At 38.0% G+C, this 18,578-nt stretch overlaps 1 long non-coding RNA gene across 1 annotated transcript; it reads right to left on the reverse strand.

The window, feature by feature from the left end:
- Positions 1 to 10,015: 10,015 nt before the first annotated feature.
- LOC137186709 (uncharacterized) lies at positions 10,016 to 11,388 on the reverse strand. Its single transcript, XR_010929081.1, has 3 exons — positions 11,300 to 11,388; positions 11,160 to 11,221; positions 10,016 to 10,389 (listed from the first exon to the last, which is right to left on the reverse strand). It is a non-coding gene; the product is annotated as an uncharacterized lncRNA (long non-coding RNA).
- Positions 11,389 to 18,578: the final 7,190 nt, after the last annotated feature.

The following is an 18,578-nucleotide window of genomic DNA, read 5'->3' on the forward strand; positions in this document are numbered from 1 at the left end:
CCACCATCGCCATTATGTTTAATATCATGTGTAATATCCATCAGCACACCACTGATCACACAACCTGATGAAATAGTTGCCGGTGATAAACATGAACACATGGTATCAGTGTGAGCCAGGTGTTTATTCCATGTCTGCATCTACCAGGTTAATAAAATTCAGAGCTCTGACCGTAACTGACTGAAATGCCTCCAGTGAACAACAAGATGAGATGCCTCTGGGTACTCTTACTTCTTAGTTGATTCTCAGCACGTCCCCACAAAATGAGCACTACCTTATAATTTGCGACAAGCACATATACTTAAAGTGCAGTTCTGCAAACAATTACTGAATGTAGATTAAAACAAATGGCACGTTGTTTATGTACACAGAGCTCTATATCATGCGTTTCATTAACCAATTAAAGCACTTAAGATATAGGCTTTCAAACATAAAACGAAGCATGTCCTCAATCAGTTTGTTTAAGATGAAGGGCTTTTATTGAGCATTATCTGGCAAAGACAAATGAGGACCTTCCATCAAACTGTGATAAATGGCTCACTTAATGTAATGTTGAATGATGAGTTGTTTGTGTTGTTGTTTTGTGTTTGCCCCACAGTAATGTTTTATTGGCTCTGATGTGTGTGTGTGTCCCTATTTGTTCTCATTCAACCTCAAACTAAACCCAGCTGTCCTTTTAAGAGATAAAGGACAAGTGGAGGCTGGAGAAGAGGAGCTAAAGATGGACACAACAATGTCTTCATTTACTGATCATTTACCATATAACGCTCTGCTATTATACTTTCCACATAGGAAGCTATGTTAGGATCTTGATGTGTTTGGATATTGAGAATCAGTGTTCTCAGTTTTCTCTGTTGGGGAATTCATGTCATTAGTTTTGCCAACATCACCTTGCCTGGTTTAAGTTTAAACTTTCAAATTGTGTGTCACTAATGGCAGCCATCCAAAGACTGCATGTGTGAATTTAGCTTTCAGAGGCTGTGAAAGCAAAGGTTCAATCAGGAAAATTACAGTAATTTCCCCCCCCCTTACTTCAGTAATTACTCCCTGTAAGCCACCACTTGGCTTCTATACATCCATACAATTTCCTGTTTTCCATATAATATTGTTTGATTAAAATGAAAAAGTTAAGTCTTCTCCTTGTTCAAAGTCTAATCAAGTAACCCTAAAAGTACTAATAGTCTGTTTATGCAATGTTGGCAGATTGGGGAGGAAAAGACAGGAAAGCCTTGAGTTATTCCGACTTGCAAATGTTCACACTTTAACTGCTAGCCTTGCCACACTAGAGAAATAGGCTAAATTACCTACTTTTGTGGCATAACAAATTTTTAGTTATGAAAGCATATTCAAACATAACACACATAGCTCCAGTTAAATTAGCTGAATTGATTGTAATATTATGCTATTATCATATTGAGTTTTATTTACATGTCACTGCCAGTGATCGTGGCTTTACAACCATGTTTCCAACGGTTTGTTGACACTTTTGAGGTTCTTTTTGCTAAGTGAGAGTTATCATAGCTGTCAGAAATCCCCCATATCTCAGCCTCTGAATTACATTAGGGAGGCTGACAGAATGGTGAACGTTTTTTTCTCACTTGGCTGCATGTAAGTAATGTCTGAACAATATAACATGAATAAGGCGTTACCCACTACCTCCTTTATTAAGCTAAATAGCTGCAACTGCAGTTGCACAGGTGTAACTAATAACATGAAAAATGGCTGCATTCCATTCACGTGTTCCAGTTCAAGGAATCTGATACAGTTCAAGCTGGTTTATTGCCATGACTTTCTGGTGCACCAAAATGGAATTGAGTCATCATTCATGTTATTAATGACACATGTGCAGTGTGTAATGTTTTTCACTATTGCTAACATATGACAAAGGGGACACCTCTAAAAAAACTGCTGATGACTAAAATTTCAATATGCATGTGGTTAATTTACTTGATTGGAAGCTCTACCACAGCAAATGTTTCTGTGACTCACTTCAATCCACTCTTGCTTGGTTCACTGCCTACTTGTTATTCAACACATTTTGCATTAAGTCACTGACAATAACAGAGTAGCCCAGCATGCAGATGGGCGGCCAGCCTTTTGAGCCTTCCGATTAGAAGAACTATCTGATCAATGACAATCCCCTTGTTTCCACAAAGGGAGCAATTAACCACCTACAAAATATAATAACTGAGTGTGTGCTACCAAGCATTCAGACTAAGCGACAAATGTCACCCAGGTGTCACTGCGTGTATAGATGATTGAGTCACCATGGATACGGGTCTCAAAAGTCTCTATGTAGTTAATACTACATCACTTGGTGATTTCACACTACACAGCTCTGTGTTTGTAATAGTCTGTGTTTGAAATGTCCAACAGTCACAGGCTCCCTCCACTGTTCCGCCAGCCTAACCTCTAAATCCCAGCTCCAAAACAAATGTGTTCTGCTTGCAAAATTCACCTGGGCTTCATTGGCTGATTCTCGTGCCATCATTGCTTTTGGGCTTCCACTAGCACCCACTGACTTCAGTAAGTTTGAGATTATATTTTTTTCATACCTGATGTTTTGAGGTCTTATCACTGCCCTGCAGACTTCATCACAAAGTGGATGTTCTGTTGATTCTATACCATGAATTAGTTCATGAAGACACATATCTAAAGGATGTTGATAAAGGTGGATTATCAGTAAGACAGCAACACCTTGCAACGCCAGTAAAGAAGATATCAAGAAAGTCACACTAGGACCAATGCACAGTTTGTTTTAGAGTACTTTTTCAGACAATGTATAGTGTGAGAGTCTACACCTAAAAGATACCACCAAACTTCATTCGAGTGTTACTTTTGATACCTCTAATCAAACAATAGGACACAAACAACAGCAAGCAAGAATAAATGGCTTCAGCTACGTCTCCTTAATCATGCAGCACACCTGTACAGTATGCACTGTGGACTTCATCTAGACTTGTCGCTCAGAGGGAATTTTGACTTGTGAAACACAGAATAACTAATAACATGAAAAATGTTTGTGTCAGTTCCTTGTATTGTGCACACCTGCTAAATGGGACATTTACACAAAACAGAGGCTCCATTAATGTTATGGATTACTGTCACAATGATAAGTCAAAAGCTCTGTTAAGAAAGCACTAAACTGCACTATAAAAGACTAAACAGCGGCAAGTATGGATAGCTATATAAAGACGTACAACCATGAACAGTATTCATGAAAATAGTCTACGACATGGAGCACGGCCATGAGGAAAAAAAGGGCTGACAACATCATAGATCATGAAACCCAAAGTAAAACAAAAAACATACAGTACATTGACAGTATATAAAAACAGTCAAGTAGGAGCATTAATAAATCATAGGCAGTGGATTCAGTGAGTTATCATTATATGAGCTAGACAAGTACGATCTAATGCAATTCAACACAACAGCCTTGCAAACAATGAAATGTATGTGAAGCTTGAGTCAGAGAGGTGTTCATTGAACTCTGTGATCATTTTTTGAAGCTGAAGTTAGCAGTGATATATTTGACCCCATTATATGAAGTATTTCTTATATTTTGTCTCTCTCATGAGACTCAGAACAAGGTCTTCTTTTTGCACTTTTTGGTTAAAAAAAATGCTTTCATAAAGTTATGAAAGCTTTTTTTTACTATGAAGCTTTAGAAGTGATAAAGTATCTTAAGACTATAAAAGTGAATTTTGGGCAGGCTGTATTTCAAGACTTTGGTTTTATGAAGAGGTGTATTGTGATCTGTTTCCTTTTGGTATAAGGTAAATGAAGTTCTGTATTTGACAGTAAACTTAAACTAAGGATTTCTAATGTGGAGTAAAGTTACAGACTGAATAACTGCATCACCAGTCATATATGGGAAATACAGAAGATGTCATCCAAGTATCTTAAACATTCAAATTAAGAAGTAGCCAGAAAATACAGTAAGTAAGGCCCAAACAGTGTGTGGCACAAGGGAGTGGATCTGCTAACTTTAAGCAGGCATGGTTGATAATGTAATTTTTTGAATCAGAATATTTTACTTTGATTTTGAATTAGGGATGTCAGTTTTGGTTAATTTTGCTTTCAATAAGACTGACACCCATTAACTGGTAACTAACCAGTTAATTTTTAAGTTTTGATGTAGCTTTCGTTTGTGAAAGATGTCCAGCAGTTGGTGGTCAGAGCTAGCTTGTCTGCCCTGGTTAGCTTAGCTTTTAGCTCATCCTTCTGTTTACAATGTGTTTAGTCACAGTAGCTCTCGATGGTGTAACGTACTCAGGCTTGAGGTTGATAAAAGAATAATTACACAGCACTCATGTAAACAAGACATATGCTGGCATGTGGGTGAGTGTTACTGCTGCTATAGCCAGAGCCCATGTGGGAAAACAGGCATCATTAAGCTGCTTGACAGCATCCATCTGGGATGATGGGACATCACGACAGGATGTAACAGAGCTAAAAAGACATCTACAATCTGACAAACACAACGCAGTGGTGTGTCGCCTAAATACATTGTTGACTCTGAGCCTCAAAATCGTTCATCTAAAGGTAATCAAAGACGCACACAAGCAAACACACAAGTGCACATGCAAAAAATTTTTAAAAATCCTCCCAGCATTTCACTGACAGCCTTTACTTGAACATCTGCTCTCACCCTCTTCCAGAGAGGCTGGAGTAATAGCTGGGCGTGTGTCCCAGTGGAGGCCCTCTAACCCAGAAACACACAGACCTGCTGGACTGACTCTGGTCCACTGGGCTCTGAACAAATCTCTGGCTCTTCCACCCACCAGAGAGATCAAGGGCAGCAGCAACAGACCCTTACCTGGATCAGAGATGATGGAGTTTAATCATGTTAATTTTATCTGCGTTTTGGTGACCCCTCTTCCAGTGCAGTCTTTGCCTCTCCATTCTTCCCTTCTTTTATCCCCCTATCACCAATTCTTGAATATAATTTAAATCCACCACACCACAAGCAACAAAGCAATGATGTTTTTAGGCAAAGAAATAGGAGATTTATCACCTGGAGTTACAACTAGCGGAGCAACTGTTCCATACAGGTGAACAGGAATCCATTAACTTGTTTTAATTTGCCCCTGGTGCAAATATATGAAGGCAGCATGACTGTACTATAATCAGAAGCATGTATTAAAATGTAATGAGGCCCGAGCAGAGGGATCGTACCCATTCATGTGCACATGCCCCCTCAAATGTTTGAGATTGGATGACTTTAGAAATTGTTAAATTCTTTTTTTCCCCAATAATAGTAATAATTACATAATAGTATAGTATGTAACTTAAAGTTGATCCTCTGTATGCTTTTATTCATATTTAACTCTGCCTTTTACACACAGTCTCCCCTTCTCTATTTAGGCTACTTGGTTCCTTCCAGCTAAAAAGCACCACAGAGTAGCAGCAGAGCTAGCAGAGCCACTCAGCTGCACGGCTGTGGATCTGTGTATCTATGCTAAACATGGTCAAAATTACAAAACTTCAATGTATGTAGAAATGCAAAGCCAGGGCTTTAACCTGCTCGATCGCTTTGTTTGAGACGATTCTTCCTACCTTGCTGATGAGCTGACGTTGGCTTATCACACATGCCCATAAAAGGCTGTCCATTCAGTAACCGAAGGTTGTTGCTGAGGTTTTTTCATGTGTTGTTTGCGTTGTCCAATCTTATTTCAGATCGGACTCCAATTTGAACATGTACGGAGGTATTTAAGAAGTTGACAAGTAAAGGATGAGAAAAAGTAGTGAAATCCTACTACTAGCCTATGGTTTGTTGCGTGGTCTGTTGACGTAGCCTCCAGAGCTGGCAGAAGCCTCCCGAGGGGCAGCTTCCAAGAGCCAGCCAATCAGAACAGAGTGGGCTCATCGAGCTAAAACAGGAGCTAAAAACGGCCTGTTTCAGGCAGAGGCTGAGCTGAGGGGGCTTTGTAAAGGGTCAGTATAAGACAAATAACTGAACTGTAAATCATGCAAAGTTATTCTAGTAGAGCCCCAGATTAAAGGACGACTCCATCTGTGATTTTTCCGGTTTGTTCAAATGGAAACACCCACTCAGCCGTTAGCAAAAGGCAAGAAGTGACAAGACAGTGTCTTTGTAACATACTTGCTCGCTGTGTGTTAGAGCATGAAAAATTGCTAAGATGACTTGAATGGGCTACTGGTGTGCAACCCCATGCAGCCAAAAGTAATACATAGCAATCTCCAATAGCTAGGGAATTGTTTCATCAGTACAAACTGAGACAATTCTTAAAACTCAAAATCAGAATCATTCAAGCCAACTACAGCTGACTGCGACTGCAGCTGAGCTCATATGCGATGGAGCATGTAGTGTCCAAGTACAACAAGAGCAAAGCAGTCATAAATCAAATGTTCTCCACAGAGTCACACGTAATCAGCGAGGGGTCCAGTGTGATGGAGACCACTGGGAAGGAGTCATTAGACAAGATATAAAAAGCACTTTAGTCAGGACAGAGACCATTATCAGGAGAAACTAAAGCTCCAAAAGTCATTAGCACAAGGATACAACAACGTCACCGCATCTGCAAATGTACTGTAAATGATACAGCTCTGTCAGTCATAGCATCATCAAAAGGCAAGGCTGCTGTATAGATGTGGTGTACAAAGATTAGATTCACTTTGTTCAATTCTGTAATCCATCCTGATACTTGATGGAGAGTTAAATGGTTGCACATTCAGCCATAAAGAAAAGAATCATGTCTTTACTCTGCACAACACCATACTTAAATTCATAACGTGCATCATGTAATCCATACAACAACCAAAGCTAAACAGCTCAGTAATAACCTAGAGACATTCACACATTGTTACCATGAAGATTAGGTCATGAACCCATTACCTGAGTCCTAATTGAGAAGGGAGAATGGAAGACTGCACATCAGTGCATAAGACAAGTGGAGAACGAAAATGAGAAAGTGAGAGAAAGAGAGGGTGGGGGTACGGTGGGCAAAAGCCTCTCTGCACTAGCACTTGTGACTGCATTGCATCATGGCCAATGTGGAGAATGTGGTTATTTCATCTTTTCATACAACAGACTTCTTTTATGATTGTTGAATGGTGCTTCTGAGGCACTTCTGATCTTTTTTTTTCCTTATTCAATCTAATTCTGTTGTAACTGCAAGTGTCTGCAGGTGATTTTACACTGCCAAGTTATATGTGTAATTTTAAAAAATCCCCATTTAAAAAGATGGGTCTGAAAAGGGTTCACTATGCATCATAACAGTTAATGAGCAAGTTATTTTATAATCCACTGGATATAACAGGGATTTAAAAGTTTAAAAAATGCTACCATCTCTAAAAAAAAGACCATAAGATTCATGAGTTCAAATATGTTTGTTTGCAGTAAATAAATACTTTGAATATATTTTCTTTTCCAAATCATCTGACTCATGACTTATGCAAACATCCACACCAATAACAGTAACTCATGGTTCTCATGACAAGGTCAACAAGGACACATCTCCCTCTATCTCTCTGGTAGAAACATGCTGCGAGCTGTGAGGGTTTCCATCTGTCACTTCGTCACTCTGCTTCTCAGTTTCTTCTGCTGCTTTCAATATCGGCCGTCTTCATGCATTTACTCTTTCTACCTGTTATTTCTCTTTCTTCTCTCTTTTTCAGTCGTTAGTCGCGGCATTTTCTGATGCTGATAGCTGCGACTGGACATGACTGACTCCCTGTTGCATACAGATTTTTGGTTGTAGCAAAAACAGAATTCTTCTATTTCTCTTGTGTGTAATTTATTTTTGGACCAAAACTAATTCAATAAAAGTTCACATCAAACGCAGAGCGGGCCATCTTACCACCCTAAATTTGTAGCTCTGCATGTTTGTGTGAATGTGCCTTCTCTAAATGAAAGGGATTTCTGATCTCAGCTCTCCTTTTGATGGAGTATGAGCTCTACAGGGCCCGCAACCTCCAGAGCCAAGCAACGACTGACACACTTTCTGCTTCTGAGAGCTCATTTGGCACCGTGGAACATGCTTGTCCCAATGGTGTAACGTCCCTAGGGGCACGCTACTGTGGTGTGTGTGTGTATGTGTGAGAGAGACAGAGAGGGAGAAAGAGAGAGAGAGAGAGAGAGAGAGAGAGAACAAATGAATGAGAGACTCAAAAGAAGAAATAATCCTATTTGGATTTGAAGCCCATAGTAGAGACTGCTCTGTTTTCAACAAACAGGCTGTCTAAATCTCTGCTGACTTAAAATAAATTGGAGAGGATGGGTATATTGCAAAAATATCAACTGAAGGAGTAAAATAGTCATATGAGTGAGGGGATCAAATACAATGCTGACTACCACCACTATGCCACCTTATAATAATTACCAGCAAAATCTTTAAAAGTGATTGAAAAACATTAAAAAAAAAATCATCATATAAAACTTTGTTGCAGTTAACAACCATATACTGTACCAATAATCAAATAAATAAAACACAATGTCTTGCTGCCAATTAGTCTGTTTAGAAAGAACAAGCTGTTGATCAAAGAGCATGGGGGAAGTCACATTAATTCACTCAGTTTCTCTGATTCTCATTTCAGATCCAGAGGTGTCTGACGGTCCTGGTGTCACAGCCACAAAATCATCGTCATTTCTCTCTCCAAATATCAGCATCAATTATTCAGCATCCAGCCATGAGTTTATATAAAATATAAAAACATCAAGTGGGAACTTTTAAACTATTTTTTTGTGAGAGATATATCTATCTATCTATCTATCTATCTATCTATATATCTATATATATCTATATATATGCAGACAGAGTAGATTAGGGTATGTGATCATCTAATTTAAACTCACAAGGGGAGCTTTTATTCTTTGGTGAAGTTAGTGAATCAACCCTTCTCTTTCTCTCTCTCAGAGCTGAAGAATAAAGTTGCTCCTTAATCAGTGGAGCCTTAGATCTAGATTGTTCTAAGGAGTTATTAGCAAAGACATAATGGACATCATGAAGACATCAAAGGCTTAATCAGTCATTTTTGACCATGTAAGTTAATTTGAAGAGTTTCTTTTAGATGACAAAAGAAGTATTTTGTATGCTTGTGGACCAATAATGATTGAAAATATAGTTCTGGATTACTTCTTTGTTTACAAAAGCTATTAATGCAAAAAACAAGCTTTAGCAGCATAATAAAATAATAGGGATTAGAGCTGCAACGATTAGTCCATTAATCGACAAGTCGGTAGACAGAACAGAATGGCAACTATTTTGATAATCAATTCAGTCATTTTTTAAGTGAAATTGCCTAATATCCATTGGTTGCTGCGTCTCAAATGTAAGAATTTGAAGCTTTATCTGATGAACTGAATAGAAAACTGAATATCTTTGGATTCTGAACTTTTCCTCCTTGTGCCTGTATTTAATCACAGTAAAAGTGAGTCAGCGGTAGCACCATGAAAAACACATGCTATCAGTTACAAACTGCATACCTGTCATAAAAGTGTAAAATATCTCAGGAGACCCTATAAACTCTTAACACTGGAAAAAATGATTCAATAGTTTGGACATTTTGGCACTAGAGAATTGTTAAAAACAAATAGTTTCAGGAATAACAGGGAGCTGAGCCAGAGGTATGCATTTAAGAGTGAAGGGATATTTATGCGTTTCTGTTCATGAAAATGAATATGGCTCTATCTACTGGATATTTTAAACTCTCTAACATCTCCTCCTCCCTAAAAAGTGCACACCTGTTAGCATTTATACACAACTTAGGAACTTAACAACCTGTAACCTAGCATACCATAACTCGAGATTTAAGACGCTTGTGAGACTGTGGTACTAGATTGTTCCTTGTGTTTCCACCGTATTTTCTAGTGTAGCGTCCTCAGTGCTAACCAATAGTAGTAGTGAGACACTAACATCTAACTAGGTCTGATGAGCAGTTGTCTTGAATAATTCAGGGAATGAATTAATGAACGGTTGAACAGTGACAATTTATTGCCTCAACTCATACACAATAATACACAAGACTTTAAGTTTTAAAGAATGAAAAATAAAAAATAAAACAAATAAATCAAATAAGAAAATACATAGAAATAGTCTGTTGTGGAGCTGGAAAGCCTCCAATGAAATGTTCTTTGGTTTACTGAAACTTTAATCCGTAGGGACTCCTTCTGATTAAAGAGCTCAAGAGTTCAGTTCAAAGTTGTTTTGTGTTGTATCTGTTCCAAATGTCTAATGTCACTACTATCACTACTACCCGGTTAGTGTGTGTCTTATCTGTAACCCTATGAAAATGGGTATCACTTTACATCAGATGTCCTCTGTGGGCAGTTCCTGCGGTCTGGCCAACGCCATTTCACCAACCGGCCACAGGGTCACGGTCTGGGCTCGCCATTTTTGATTCTATCTGGTCACAAAAAAAACCAACCTACACAGATAGTGCATGATAATAAGTTATTCAGAATCTTTATGTGTCTAAGATGAGATCTCATTAAGTTCTTTTCTCCCTCAGAATATCATACATCATATAACCAACAATTAAGGATATATTTGTACTACATGACCATATTTTAACAACTGCTAATTTTAACATAAATAATTTACCATGAATTTCTTTAAAACAGATGTCTTTTTTAACTTTAACAATAAATTATTTACAATCAACATTTGTATTTGTAAAGTAACAGACTGCTTATTATGAATCTCAAAACAATGAATATTTTAACATTTACCTAAATTATTTGCTGTATTGTTACATTTTTACGCACCATTTTAATGTACTGGTAACTTAATTATGAAATTGAACTAAATTATCCTCTGTGATTCACTTAACATGTATATCTAGCAACCAAAATCGGTTAAATTACCATTCAATGGTATTTCAAAACATTAAAGTGCACAATTCCCATTAAAACATAACAATTTCAATATTAAAGTTTTGACACAGTGTCGGGTAGCTCGTTAGCCAGAGCTAGCGATTAGCTTAGCCGTTAGCAGCTAGCGATTAGCAGTTAGCGATCCTTTCAGACTATAAATACAATGATACAGTTACACCAAAGCATGTAATAAACATTAGACCACATTTTCACAATCACCGGTTGGTTTTTGTGAAAAGTATCTTGACTCACAGTAAGTTTAATGCAGCTTCCCTTCACAATTGTTAACAACAATAGACTAGCAGACAACATGGCATTTCACCAGAGTTTCTCAACATTAATAACTTGACAGAAGTTGTTTCCCTCTCGCTCACAGTTGGACCTCTATTAAAAGAGCAACTTATAAGCATTGTTATATGAACATTAATCTGACTTTTATGACTATTTTGCGGTGTTTCATACCAGGAAATGCTCGCTTTTTCTGTTGTTTACATGCTTACACACGTTTGCTGTGTTTGGGAGTGCTGCTATGGTACAACAAGGAGGGCACGTAGCTCTCTCAACAGGCGCACAATGTATATGCGCCCCCTTGTGGGAACAACATGTAATTACATCTCTAAATCACATGTATGGGTTTTGTAGCCCTATAATCCATGTAGGTTACACTAGACTAGGACATTTCAGATGTACATAGCAGTAGAACAAGTATCCACATCTTTTACATAAGTAAAAGTAGGAATATCACAATGTATAAAAACTCAATTACTGCACAAGTAACAGTACAAATATCATCAACAAAATGTACTTAAAGTATACAAATTAAACTACTCATTATGCAAAATGGCTGCAGTCAAATTGTTATATCTTATGATTATTATGCATTAGTTTGTAAACATGCATTAATTTGCATTACTTCAGTAATTAGATCACTTCAATGGATGGAGTGCAATATAGAATCAACTTCAAAATGCAACTTATAACTTTTGTGTTTGTACACACATTTATTAGATGCAATAATGTCAAGAAAAACACAGAAGTAAAGAAAAGAAAACCAAATTGTCACAATAAAATTAACAATGTTAAAAGTTCTAGCCTGTGTGAATGAGTGTCTATATCTTCTTGACCCTGAACAGTTTAGAGAGCCAAGAAAATAACTTGTTCTTCTTTTTCTGTTTCTGTTCTGCCTGTCTTTTTGTATCTAGCTCTGTGTCGGCCTCTGTAGATGCTCCAGTTAGGTAGGCTCTCTTTCTGGTGATGGAGAGGTTGATACAGTATGAAGTGTTATCTCTAGGCTTTGTGCCTGTAGATAAGCTCACAGAGGGCGTGAGACCTTTTAAGATCTCTGTGGCTATGATGCTGCAGGCCACCAAGGCAGCCTTCAGGTCCTCAATCAGCCCCTCTCTGGCCAGTCTGGCATAAGGCAGAGCCTCTCCCAGCATGATCCTGAGTGGCCACATCAGTTTCTTAATCAGTTTATTTTCTTCCTCTGGGTCTTCGAGGCATTTGATGGCTTACAAGAAGAATCTGTTTTTACAGTATTTTTTTGTCTCTTCATGCAACATGAAGTTAAGGTTAGGGTTAGGTTAGCATTAACCTTCCATATTGTTGAGTTATCAAGGACACTTTTGTGTTTTTGTGTTGAGAAATGTATCATTAAAAGAAAACTTTAACATGGTGAGGAAAATACTTCCGGGTGGTGGGTCCTCTGGTCAGCCAATCGCAAAGCTTCAAATTATGGATTTTAAATTCATTTCATCCCTGGGGCGCTCTAAAATCTAGTTTTTTTATTGAAAGAACATCATCAAACAGTTATATAAAATAACACAAATAACATCTCAGATAACTGAGAACAGCTCCAATAACTACACAACATCCGACTATGTGGTTTCAGCGTAAATGGCGTCCGTAGCAACCACCATAGCAACAATAGAAAGCCTGCAAAAATCTTTGTAATAACTAACAAACTAAACACCATATACATTCACTGAATGAAGTTTATGAAAAAAAATACACATTTCTCACTAAAAATGTTATCAAAACGGATTTAAATACCGAAACCATCTTAAAATATTGCATGTTCCATTGAGAATAAAAGGAATATCAGCCATTATGTTTGTTTTCGCTGCAATGAAAGAAACTTGTCATCTTTTCATCAAGCTCTGCAGAAGCCTGATAATGACTCATTCATCTGAATCATTTTTTAGCAAATACTCTCTAACATTTTTGAGATTACAGTGATCAGGTTTCCATACTTTCAGCAACTAAAACCTTGCAGATTCGACCTGTTTCTCCATGACTGAACAAAACGATTTTAAAGTCAACCAAAGCTGTAATTAAAAAAAATAAACCTTTCCAAAAACAAACAAAAACAAATTGGCAGCAAATTAATGAACAGGATCTTAAACTGGTGGTCTGGGAGTGGCCACATGAGCGTCCAGGAGCAGCAGGGCCCAGTGTGCTCGTAATGGATCGTGCGCTTTCACTTCATGTACGAGCAGATCCGTTTCCTCTGCAGAGAAGCGCTCCTTCTTTCTAGTTGGCAAATGTACCATCTACTTCGCAATCTGCCAAGGTGCAAGCATACCGCGCTTTTAAAGAGAATGGGAGATGACACTCTGATTGGTTTATTGCAAGTAATGCCCAAAACACACCCATGATTAATTAAGAGACTATAGACAACCCTTTTGAGCCATGTATCTGGCCCTGCAACCATTTTGTCCGCCGTTAAACTAGCAAAAGGGGATTTTGGACATACCCTAAATGTCCTTGCACCATGTGCTTCAGACTATGCGCTTAGATCGTTAAAAAAGGGCCCAGAGTCTTATTATGCTTTTAAAAATGGCTGCATACACATCAACATAAACCTCACCCTCTACCCCTGCCTCCATTCTCCTCATCATCCAGTTTTTACTGCAGACCTACAGTAATGGCATAAATCCATTTATGCCATTAATCTGACTACCACGCTAATAGAGCTGCATCTAAACTAAGGTCTGAATGCATTTAAAGACTGAAGTGTATTATTTTTCAACATAAAACTTTTAGCAAATCCTGCATAACTCCTGCATCATACTTTTACTTTCTGTCTCGCTATACATAAAGGGGACCTACCTACCTACCTCCTGCATTGGACATAAATCGTTAGGTCCACGATTGTCCTAAATAGACCTAATTCCTATTGTAGTACTGGGCTGCTGTGTGAATTTCGGTGGGGCATGGGGCAGCCCCTTTGTCTACACTGGAATTATAGATTGTGCCTTTAAAAGCATCAATATCAGTGGAAATGCAGATTAAGCGAATGATAAAGTCTGGCTATAAGAATGAAACAGCTCCTGCAGTAATAAAATGTCCTGAACCCTTTATTGTAACAAGTCTAAAGCCTAACAAGCCAAGACAGAGTCTGGTTTTTGCTTCTGTCTGCCTCCCTAAGTGTCAGTCCCTTTGTGCTTTTATTTATGATCATGCAGGTCTGAGTTGTGCACACCCTCTGCATAATGTACCATCTATTATCTATACTCTGCCTTTATCACCTATGTAGTTAATTATCACCAGCCACTGAGCTCCCAGATCACAGTGAGACTCATAAATATGGGAAATGACATCCTGGCATTTACTAAGACAGTATCTATCATGACTCTACATTAAACGCTGTATTCAAATAGTTTACTGTGGCGTGCTATAATGCCTTAAGATATGGCATCTTATGTTAGCACTCTTCTAATCTGTATGCGCAAACTACCTTGTACAGCTTTGTGTATCTCATTCATCCAATCAGCTAAAAACATTCACAGTTTCAAAGTAAACAGCGAATAAACAAAATGCATCACACTAGCAGCTCCACACAGACCTGAAGGCATTTGGAGCAGACATATAATTATACTCATCAAAAGGCAAATGCAGATTGTGATTGTTTCATTCTTTAGCATGGCTGTGGGCTGTACACATCTAAACAAGGACTATGTGTCCTACTTTGCTAAAGCACAGCAGTCAAACCATTAGTGCTTTGGGACTGATTAGAAAGTCGTCTAACATGATAATGTTTTTAAGAGAAATTACAAGCTTACTGAAATCGCCCTTCTGTTTAGCATTTTCCCTCTATTCATGTGTCTATAAGGAGTACTTTTTCTTCACAAATAATAATGAACAGGAACCCATTGAGAATGTGCACAATCTGAATAAACTGGCTCATTCTTAGAGGCATTTGGTTTTGTTTCAAATGATGGTTAAAGACATTTAAAAAGATTTTGAAAGAATGGCAATTTACCATGTGAATGTTCTTTTTGATTATATTTTTTGATTATTTCTTCTGTAATATCTAAAAACTGCACATGGTGCCCCGCTTGACCAAAGCCAAAGATGTTCCCCTAGGGTGCAGCACCATCTCTCACATTCATCATTTCCCAGTGCTTTTACCATGCATTTTGCCACCCATCTGCTGAGCCCATTTTTCTTTAGGGAGCCATTTTTGAACAGGTCACATCAACTACATGTACTGTTAGAGAGAAAAAAAACCAGAGTTCACAGCTGAACTTATAGCTGATCCAATAATAGTGCGAGGTGTTCCACTCAAGTCCATCTTTTTAAAAATATTGTCTGTGGTGGAGTGCTGGATTTGTGCTATTGTTCAAAAACACACACATATATATATATATACACACACACACACACACACACACATATATATATATATATGTGTGTGTGTGTGTTTTTGTGGAGCTTTTAAATAGGACACCCAATAAGTCATTACATTTGCATGTGTGCGGTTGTCAATTGAATTGAATACATTCAGAAGGGAAAATAAATCCATGAAACTGCAGCCAATGTCCCTGTCCTGTTATATAACAGATAATTACTCATATTACATTGATTAGCCTATACCTTGACTGGACGTACACTGTAGTACCCCGGTAACCATGGAAATTGCACACACTGCACTAACACCAGCTTGCAAGTCAAATACTTAAATCAAGCTTTCAAGAGTACTGAAGTCATTATCATCACATCGTTATCCTGCAGAGAAACATTTGTGATGTGAAACTGGCCGAGATGACATTCAATTAATATCTGAGGTGGAAGTGTTGATTGCTAAATGACAATTGTATAACCTCAAGGCAGAGAAAGGGTCCCTGCTAATGTGCTGTGGAGAAACCTGATTTATACTGTCAGGATGTTTCTATGTGATTTCAAACTACAGTATTAAACAAACTAAATATTTTGTTGGGAATCTGTCTTATTTCCAACACCACACTGTTTGACATTTTACTAAAACATTACTGTTTATATAACCACAAGTGGCCTTTTGTCATGTCACAAGAGCCACCACTGGTTTATTCATAAATCAAATAGGTTCAAATCTGCTGCCACTTTAAGAAGCCATTAAAGTTAAATGCAGTTTCAGAAAGATCAATACCTCCCGCACTCCAACTCTAACTGGCTTCCACTTCACAACTGGTGGTTCTCTAGGAAACAGCCTTGTTCAAGTATGCTTCCATAGAAAGAAAAATGATATATAAACTATAATGAACTGTAATTCAATTAGATTAATCATGTCTGCAACTACATTAAAGACATGATAAACTGTATAGAGGGAGATCCCATCTAGATGCTCTGCCAGCTAAAGTATGAACTATAAAGTATGCATCTGCCTACTGACAGGGTCAGAGGTTTTAATTCCACTGGGGTATTCCTAGAAAACATTACAAGCAGATTTCTGGCTGCAGACAATACAAAAACCTGAATGACTCACACATATAAAAGTTCTATTTAATATTGCATTAACACGATTGAGATGCATATACTGTTTGATATGGTTATGCTCATTGCTGTGTTTTTCATTTTGCCTAACTGTTTTGTTTTCCTGCAGATGCTAATTATGTAAAGATCCAATCATAAAATGACCAGGTTCTCCGCTTGCACTGTCTCTATGTTTGTTGTTGTTGGGGGAAACATGAAATCCAGCTTCTTTCTGTGACTGACTGGATGAGAAACCTCTCTAAACTGTTGGCATCACTTCACTCTGCCCACCGGGTGCAGTGATTTTTAATAAACAGCTGCATTCTGAGCGCTTTGCTCTTTCAATTGCCTTCTGTGTGAAATGGGCGGTGACAGTTGAGGAAAAAACAGAAAAGAAAAAAAAAACATTTAAATGCACTCTAATTGATCATTCCTTTATTTATCTCATTTTCTACATAGAGATATTGCACTCGCCAAAACCCCTGTATAATTTGTGAAGACAAATTGACTTTTGTTTTCATAAACGGGGGGTACTCATTTATTTCTCTTAATTAGTTTGTTCTTAAAAAGCTCCTCCAAACACAGCAGTGATGGTGAATCAGCAGCTGGCCTTGTTAGAGGAAGACAGAGAAGGTGGAACAGCTCCCTGTGTTACAGCAACAGTGCTCGACGAAAAATAAACACCACTAAGTGAAAGAAATATTATCCACTTTAATGAAAAGGCAAACAGATCTGAGTTAGCTAATTCAGGGAGGCTGAAGTGGATGTTTGCTCCCACAGATATAATTACACACTGGTAGTTTTAATTACATTTGTGAGAATGCCTGCATCGCAGTTTCTCTGTTCTCAGTATTTGTAGTTTCATGTGATAGGGCTGCATTTTCTTTAGTCTTTATATAAATGTTGATTTCTATTTTATTAATGATATAATGCCCTTGAGGGATGAAGTGAGACTGTACAGTTTCTGTCTGATCAAGGGTAGAGTGACTAAAGCATCACTTGTTTTACTGGAAGCAGGGGACTGAATTGTACATATACATATATATATATATATATATATATATATATATATTTTTTTTTTTTTTTTTTTTTTTTTTTTTTTGAAGTGGCAGAATGCTGTGCTTGATATGAAAATGATTCCACTATCTTTAAAGCAACAGGAGCTCTGCAGGTTGTTGACAACAAAGTGGTACCTAAGTGAAATACTGAAAAGGGGATATTAATTGTGAACGCTGCACCACCAGTATGTGAAATGTACATCGCACGGATAGTTATGCATGGTAACTCTAGCTTGATTACCTGAACCAAGGCTTCAAACCAGTTTCAGCTGGTCTAACCACTCATGCACTTGCTTCAATGTAATTTCCATGCACTGGACTCAGGACCATACTGCTGCCTACTCAACCATATGTCACATCCTCTGCTGCACTCTCTGGAGGCCCAGCCACATTTCAAGCACCGACTGTGGTCAAGGCCAACGGAGTCTGTAAAATTCTCGTGAGAATGTGTAGAAATGAAGATGCAAAATGACACCAGAGGTTGTTATTGTTCCATGTGGTGATGATTTAAGCACAATAATACACTCTGAGGCATCCTGATTTAGGAAATAATGGTCTTGGCAGATGAAAAGCCAAAAAGCACGAGTATCAGTCGCTTCAGCAATTGTCCAATAGTGATGATTTTTACGTTAAAGTTAAAAAGGCTCCATGCGGCCATTGGAATTATGACTCATGTCTATTGTGAGCCACAGAGGAAGTTGTGTGCTGTTATAAAGCCACAAATTCAAAGGCAGTGTAGGATCAAAGCATTTTTTGAAACTGCAATTTTGTATAGCAGGACACATTCTCATATCCTCATATACAGTATGAAAACAAGATTGAAGCATAGGTAACTCTGATTTGTTCACTTCTGATATTCCAGGATTTTGTGTTATCCTGATCAAAAATATCATACATCTAACACATACACATGCAGAGTCTGTGTGGCTCAGCTGAGATGGAAGACAGTC

The sequence above is a fragment of the Thunnus thynnus genome, chromosome 7 (assembly GCF_963924715.1).
Source record: "Thunnus thynnus chromosome 7, fThuThy2.1, whole genome shotgun sequence".
NCBI lineage: Eukaryota > Metazoa > Chordata > Actinopteri > Scombriformes > Scombridae > Thunnus > Thunnus thynnus.